Source organism: Quercus robur, chromosome 5, assembly GCF_932294415.1.
Source record: "Quercus robur chromosome 5, dhQueRobu3.1, whole genome shotgun sequence".
Classification (NCBI taxonomy): domain Eukaryota; kingdom Viridiplantae; phylum Streptophyta; class Magnoliopsida; order Fagales; family Fagaceae; genus Quercus; species Quercus robur.
In genome coordinates, this window is record NC_065538.1 from 53,078,337 (window position 1) to 53,087,194 (window position 8,858).

Sequence of the window (8,858 nt, forward strand, 5' to 3'; positions counted from 1 at the left end):
GTCATCTCTAAGTCCGAAAGAGCACCCTTGCTCCCTCAAAATCAAGGCTTATTGCTACTTCTTCAAATCAAAGTAGGGATTTTCCTTCAATTTAGTTCAAGATCAAGCCAACGGCCCTCAACTTCAAATCAAAACTCAAATACATCCAATCACACATCCAACTTGGAGACATCAAAGTACAATTCAAGATCAAGCTTCATAGCTCTTCAGATTGTAAAGTTTCTTGGAGATCGAATCGGAGGAGTTTTATTGTATTTTTTCATTGTAAAGAGTCATACAGAGGATTGTACTCACATATATAGAAATTAATATAAATTGATAATTTGTTATACTATTTCATGACCATGTGATTTATCATTTACGAATTTTGTGTACAAATTTCTGGTACGCTTGGTGGGACCTCTCTACCTCTCATCTCTTTCTCCATCTTATAAATCTTCAAGTCTCCAATTTGCCAAGATCAATGGCCTCGAAGAAGTCTTAGATGCCCAAGAATGCTACCAAGAGCGTTGGAGGGTCAATAAGTAGCAATACTTCTACAGGTCGCTAAGGCAATGGAACTCTTCACCTCACAAGAAGCCGATGGGAAAGCTCCTATGACCAAGCTCGTCAGTGCCTCAACTCAACCAAAGACATTCATCTCCTGGAGCATTTTAGGGGTAGGAAAGCACACCATCTTTGAGAGGGAAAATTCAACATTCATTCTAGAGGACTTAGTGATAGGGGGCAAATCTTCCTACTCTGCATTAAAAACTAAGTCAAGCACTGCTTCGCAGTCAGATCCTTCCCTAGCATCCCTTTAAAAGGTTACCTCTTCAATCTTCTCGGGAAGCTCATCTAATACGATATTCATGTTGGCCATAATGACGGAGACTGCTACCATTGATGAAAAGATTGCTGAATTGGGATGTGCCATCGCTAAACTTACCAAGACCATGGAGGAGAAAGACCTTCAAATCGCCACCCTTATGAACAAGATTGAGGTTCAGAATCGAGGGGAGTCTAGTAATGGCCAATCTCAAACTCATTATCATATGTCGCAAGGGGCTCATACATCTTCTCCAAGGAATGGAGACAACAAACAAGGGAGCTCCACCTTCATCGCTTCTTTAATAGTCTAGCAATTGCAAAACATGATAGCAATACTATTCGAGCTCAATATAGTGGTGCACCTCAAAGTTCTCTTATGTACTCAAAGCCATACACAAAGAGGGTTGACAACTTACGAATGCTTGTAGGTTATCAACCTTCTAAGTTTCAATAGTTTGACTGGAAGGGAAATTCCAAACAACACATTGCCCATTTCGTCGAAACTTGTAACAATGCTGGCACAAAAGGAGATTTCCTTGTGAAATAGTTTGTCCACTCCCTTCGAGGGAATGCCTTCGATTGGTACACTGATCTTGAGCCCGAGTCCATTGACAGTTGGGAGCAAATGGAAAGAGAGTTTTTGAATCGCTATCATAGTACTTGTCACATAGTGAGTACGATGGAACTAACAAATTTGAGGCAATAGAAGGATGAACTTGTCGTCGACTACATTAATCGTTGGTGTTTCTTAAGCCTTGATTGGAAAGATCATCTTTCAGAAGCATCTGGGGTGGCAATGTGCATCGAAGGTATGCATTGGGGACTACTTTACATCCTCTAGGGGATCAAGCCTCGCACCTTTGAAGAACTTGCTACTCGGGCACATGACATGGAGCTTAGCTTGTCTAGACATGGAGAAAAAGGCCTACCTGTTGATAAAGATACAAAGAGAGGAGTCAAGTCCTCCAAGTCTACTATTGAGGAGTCTCTCGCCATCACCACAGAGCCTATTCATTACAAGAAGAACACAAGTCTACCACAAGAAAAGGAAAGGCGTTGACCCACCCTATAAGAGATGGAAGAAAAGACATATCCTTTTCCAGAGTTTGATGTTTTAGGAATGCTTAATGACCTCCTTGAAAAGAAGATAATTAAGCTACCGAATGCAAACAACCTGAGGAAATGGGACGCACCATACCAATGATCCAAAGTACTGCAAATACCATCAAGTTGTAGGTCACCCAGTGGAGAAATGTTTTGTTCTAAAAGATATCATCATAAGGCTTGCAAAGGAGGGTAAAATCCTCTTAGACTTGGATGAAATGGTTGAGTCGAACTATACTGTGTTCACCACTACATCCCTAGCTCTAATAAAGTCACAAACTCCACCAAAGACATGGTCACCTTTAGCTTCAACATTGGGGGCATCTAACAAGCATATTCAATGTGGAACAATTGAACCATTTCATATCCCATGCTCAGGCACATTGAGTGAAGTTAAAATAAAAGGCAAGCCGATGAATGAAGACGAGAGTTGGGCTCTTGTAACTCGAAAGAAATCTAGGAAGAAATGCAACTCAAAGTCATAAATAATCCATGTAGAAAAGCAATATTGAAAGAGCAATTCTAGAGGGCCTCATGAAAAGGTGATAAGGAATCCAAGCAAAGAAGTTCATGACAACAAATTGTTGCAACAAATGAGCAACTCTCCAATCACCTTTCATGACTTTTTCCCCAAAAGTTACTTCAAGGTGATGACTGATGGCTTGAGAATTGAAGAGTTGAAAGCATGCGACGAAAAGCCCCGAGATCAAATTTCGAAAGCATTCAACAAAAGAGCTCGTCCATATCCTTCTCAAGTAGGAGATTTGGCACTTGCAACACGACGACCATTCAATATGTTGTCCAAGAAGTCTACATCGAAATGGGGTGGTCCATATGTTGTCCAAGAAGTTTACAACAATGGTACCTACCAAATAGTTGACAAAAATGGGTAAATGGTTAGTCCCGTAAAGGCAAAGTGTCACTAAATTTGAAAACATGAAGTGCTCCTTGGTAAGAGACTAGACTGCCCACCTCGACATTTGAAAAGTACTTGACGTCTTTCCATTGCCCTTAAAGGTGTTCGTGAAATTTAGAAGAAAAAAAAAAATGAAGTCGGCTAAGATGAAAACCTTGAAAAAAATAAAAGGCAATTTAAGCAAAAGTTAAAAGACAAAAAAAAAAAAAAAACTTTGAACTACGTAATGACTTGATCCCTTTTCGGGTTCGTAGGCAACTTAGTATTCTTTATCAAGTTCAATCACAAATACATTTAAAAAATTCAAATCAAATCACTACATGAGTATACCAAGGGCAAGTGCACAGCCAAAGTCTAGTTTCAGATCAGCCATTGGCCATGCCAGTGATGTTGAAGGAGCAAGCTAGCCGAACGACTCTCTTCTCCGCAGGTTGGTCCATAGAACTCAAGAGAGCGAGGGATTTGCTTCTTAAGAGTCTTTTGATGAGTTGAAAAAGATAGCCATGTTGGAATGTACTTGATCGCAACCACTTGAAAATAATCAAGCTTGTAGAGGTTGCGATCCAAGTCAAGGCGAGCGTTCACAGTCAAGCATGTTGACTAGTTCCAAATGACTTTTCACATCTAACTATACACGTGCCCACCATCTAAATGTAAAAGCCATGCATTCTTAACTTCTAGTTATTAGATGTGGCTTTGGATTAGTAAATTTGGAAGCCATGTGTCCGTGTGGAAGGCTTTGGGCTATGTGTTCAATGCTCCTAGGTTATCACATGCATCATTGGTGATTCATTGGTGATAAAGGCAGTGATGGTTCCAGGATTTTTTTTCTAAGAGGGTTAGTAAGAAGATACATTATAGGTAAAATATGAATTTTATGGTCTAAATGGATTTCTTATTACAAATTTGTTTATAGTACATACTAGTAATAGAATAAAAAATAAACTATAAGTTTATTTGACATATATATATTTTTTTAATATAATGAACATGTTAATTGTTGTTGTTAAGTGAATTTTAATTATTACTGCTTAAAATACTTTTATTTATTAGTTTATGACGATTATATATTTACATTGTACTATCAATGTAAGATTTATATTATAGATAATGATAATTATACTATACACATTTGCAAAAACTATACAATATTGTACACATTTGTTTAGAAACAATGGAAATATTACAATGAGTTTACAATGTAAACTATGAATTTTCCATTAGTTTATTTCAAATTTATTAATTCTAAATGGGCTTTTTAAAACAATTTTAGATGAAAAAAAAATTTACTTTATTGTTGGGGCTACTATTTCTCTTAGATTTTATATAAAATTGGATTGTTGTTAGGTGATTTTTTGTATTTAAAAAATCAAAATATTGTTAAGATGATCATAATTAAACTTATTTCAAGTGGGTTTTAAAAAAATTTAGAGTCAGAGTGTTCAAATTTTTATTTGGGAGGGCAAATAAAAAAATAACATATATATATATATATATATAAAAGATTGTTAGCTCAGGGTTCATTTGAACCCCATGAACTATACATGGCGCCGCCCATGGATAAAGGCCACAGCAGTGGAACAATGTAGAAGCAAATGAACAAGAAATCCGGTGCTTGTTTGTAGAGTGTCCACCTTGGGTGCATGCAGATCAACACAAGCCGACTGCTTTTGGAGCTTCCAGGACAGCACAACTCCTCCTTTAACTTTGCAAATACAAAGAATCAACATGGAAACATGCGACTTCAGTACGTTAGAGCTTGGAGAGGATTACCCACAGTTGCGAGGCGAAGATGACTACGCAGACGGGGCTTACACACCAGATAGTCGCAAGATGAAGGTAGTGAGATGAATACAAGGACGAGACTCACACACTGATAGCCCCAAAACAAAGGAAGTGAGAAGGATACACAAATGAAGCTTATGCACCCGTTGTTTAGAGACAGTGAAAGGACCGCCGATGCTCGAATCCTTTGGACGCTAAGACGAGATGATTGTAACACAAAGACTCGTTCTGGACATTGACGCAATGGAGAATTAAAGCGACTTCAATTATGCCACCGCCATGAGAAGACCATTCATGGTTCAAAATTTGGTGGGATCTCAAAGCACCGGTGGAGTAGATATGGCTGTTAAATATTAGCATTGATACATCATGTTGAATATGCTAGTATGGATGCGGAAGCGAAAGCATAAAGTATAAAACACAATAACACACGAGGATTACGTGGTTCAGCCTAACGGCCTACATCCACGGAGGAAACCCTAAAGGGCTATATCAATAATATATTAGAGTGTAGTACAAATCCTGTGTTACAATGAATCATAACATGTGTATATATAGTAGACTAAACCCTAGACTAATAGACTTCTAGTACAAGTAGGAGACTTGGCTTGCACACAAAGTAGAATTAGGCTTGGGCCTATACTAATGGGCTAATATATCTCTAACAATGGCAACACCAAATGTCGCATGTTGCCGGGAGTAGATAGAATTCTTTAGATAAGATGAGACAGCAGAGTAATCTTGATTTTCTAGCCCACAAGAAGCTGAGATGAGAATAGTACAACGACGAAGCTTACACGCTGGGGGGTTGTTGCAAGATGATGTGCGTGGCTACGCTGATAGTCAAGACAAAAGCAAAGAGGCTGTCTACGCAGATAGTCACAAGACGAAAGCAGTGAGATATCTACGTTGCCGAGGCTTACATGCCGGTAGTTGCAAGACGAAAGTAGTGAGATGGGCACAAGGACGAAGCTTCCTATAGTTCAGAGAGTATCGCATGCTCAAATTGGTTGGACGCTAAAAAAGAAGAGCTGGACACCGCGACTTGCTTGGGATCCTAGCGCTGAAGCGGAGATGTCACTACGTTAGCGTCAACAAGAAATGACAATTGGTGTTTTGAGTCCGAGCTGCAGCTATCTATATGCTCCAGCACCAACAGCTACGAGGTGGAGACGATGGATGAGGGAACAAAGCTACGCACTTGTAGTTCAGAGATGGCAAGAGGACCACCGATGCTTGAATCTGTTGGATACTAAGACGAAGAGCTGAACACCATGACCCGTTCTGGACTTTAGTGCTGATGTATGGGAGAGAAGCAATCCATGCTAAGATGAGAAGATCCATTAGAGCTTGCACCGCTGCGGGAACTTCTCTATCCCTGTAAAAAGAAAAAGAAAACCTGTATTAGAGAACAACTAGCGGCTGAAGATAAGAAACCCTAGACTAGAGTGAAAGGGGGGAGTGCGGGAAATATCAGTCAATACCTATAAGGTAGGTAGCAAGTAAAGGAAAGCAAAATTTGATTACAATCAATCAGGGTGTAAAAGGAAAGGTTAGGAGGGTGAGAAATTAAATCACTGGATCAGCTAAGGAAACAAATCACCGGTTAATAGGAAAATAAATTTTCAGAGTCTTATACCAAAGGGAAGTAAGCATTGGATTGCTCATCAAGGTTTTGAGAATCAAATTTATCTCAGTAGTATCTGAGGTCAACTTTGCGTGGTCAAGCCAAGCAGGAGGGTTAATTTTGATCATTGATGTTGTACCCCAATGTGATGTGCTAGGCTACCTTTTTTGCATAAAGAGTGCTAAAAGTCATGCACGCCAAGGAAGCAGATGAGATGAGCAAGCCACGGCTATGTATGAAAAAAAAAAAAGGAAAAAAAAAAGAGAAAGTCCCACACACGCAGGCCCAAAGCTTGATGGTCTAAATTTGAAAGAAAGGAACAACGTAAGCTGTATTGCCATTTAGGACAAACCTATCTTGCAAATTAACAAATCAAAGCTCACTTATAAATAAATAAAAAAGTAAAAAAAAGAAAAATCAATCAAGAAGATGTTGGACTTCAATCCTCGTCTCATGCATCACAATCATACATGAAGCCGAATCTTGAAGTGGGGGTATTTGTAGACATCAAAATTTTATGATGTATTCATAACCGTCCGATTGTTCATGATCAAATATTTGTGATCAAATTAATCTCTAGTTGATGATGTGGATGATTAGCAAATGAAATCAAGCTACGTGACAACATCAAATGAAGAAATCCATGTGGCAACGTCAAAAGAAAAGACTCATATAGAAAGTTCTTATTAAATGAAAGACCAAATTAAATTCATAATTAACTCTCAATAAATGCTGAGAGAAAATTCTAAATCAAATGCTATTGAGTTGCCTATAAATAGATGCTTGTCATATGAGAAAAGGGAGATGGAAACTTGGAGAGAATAACCCTACTGACACTTTGCCAAAATAGAGAGTCATCTCTAAGTCCAAAAGAGCAACCTTGCTCCCTCAAAATCAAGGCTCATTTCTACTTCTTCAAATCAAAATAGGGATTTTTCTTCAATTTAGTTCGAGATCAAGCCAACGGCCCTTAACTTCAAATCAAAACTCAAATACATTCAATCACACATCCAACTTGGAGACATCAAAGTACTATTCAATATCAAGCTTCATAGCCCTTCAGATCGTAAAATTTCTTAGAGATCAAATCAGAGGAGTTTTACTGTATTTTTTCATTATAAAGAGTCATACAGATGATTGTACTCACATATATAGAAATTAATATAAATTGATAATTTGTTATACTATTTCGTGATCGTTTGATTTATCATTTACGAATTTTGTGTACACTTACTGTGAATGCTCTTACACAACTAGTGTAGCTTTGTATCATATTATTTTCTTAATTAATTTTCATATTTTCTATATTATTTTTGTGGGGGGGTATAAAACCGGGAAGCCCATGTCAATGTCTGCGCTGGGCCCAAGGCCCGATCCAAGGAAGGCCCACCCCTAGGCCATGGGAAGGATCCTCCTCAGCCATGGGAAGAACCCTCCTTGGCCATAAATGTAGCCGAGGGCAAAGGGAGCAACTCGGTCCTAGTGATGGAATTCCGGGTCATTTCGCCGAACGGGAAAAGTACTAAAACGATAAAGAACAAGGGAAAGACTGCTATTACTGCAATTAAATACTCTGCACCTGACAGAGCCATGCTTTTCAACTTTTACAACCACCCCCAACCACTTTGGGTATGGGCTGATGGGACAAGTATCAGCCCTATAAAGCTGAACCTACGCGTGGACGTTCGAAGGAGGGAAAAAGCTAGTATAAAAGGAGGAGGAAGCAGTCCAGAAAGGAGACTGGGACCAAGTCCAAGAACCGGAGCCACCCAGGCCGTGCCGAGGAGAAAGTCTTCTTGGATAAGCTCAGTTCACCTCTGTGCAATCATCATGAATACCATGACTAACGACTGTCCCTTTACCAAGGCCTAGCCTTTTAGCCCACTCTCTACAAATTCATTGTATTGGGCTCGTTGGTCCAAGATCCCACCCACCATGTGGTATTGGGCTGAAAAACGAGACCCTCCAATTTTCACTTCTCATTTTTTTTCTCCCTCACATCGATACTCTCTCTCTCCCTTTTACTTCTCATTCTCTCTCGCTACTCATCATTTCTTTGTCTCCTTCAGCTTCCTTTGTTGGTTAATCTTCTCCATTACAGCAGTTAGATTGTCCTTCGATTAGGAACTTAGTTTGATTTTTTTTTGGCAGTGCCAACTAGGCTAGATCTTTGATGAGCAGTTTGGTTTTTGCTTTTGGGTTTGTGTATCTATTGGGTGGCACTGATCTTCTTCTCAAGGTGTTGTTCTCCTCAACTTTGTATCCCTACTAGGCAGCATTGATAGATTTGTACAACTCTAAGTCTAATTTTTAATTTCAGTAACCCCACTTTTGATTGATTATTGTTTTGTTAGCTAAACAAATGGGGTTAATATTGGAGATTGTAAAGAATTGGACATGGTTGGGCCTGCTTATCAAATGCACATTGTTGATTTGGTTGTTCTAGTTGGATTTATTTGTTGACGTTATTTAATTTGCTGATGTTATTTGGTGGAGGGGAAGGGAGAATATGGGAGAGAGAGAGAAAAAAAAAAGACATTAAAATATATTGTAATAAACACATGATATTTTAATAAAATATAGTTTAGAATACATAATCTGAGGTCGGTGCTTAGG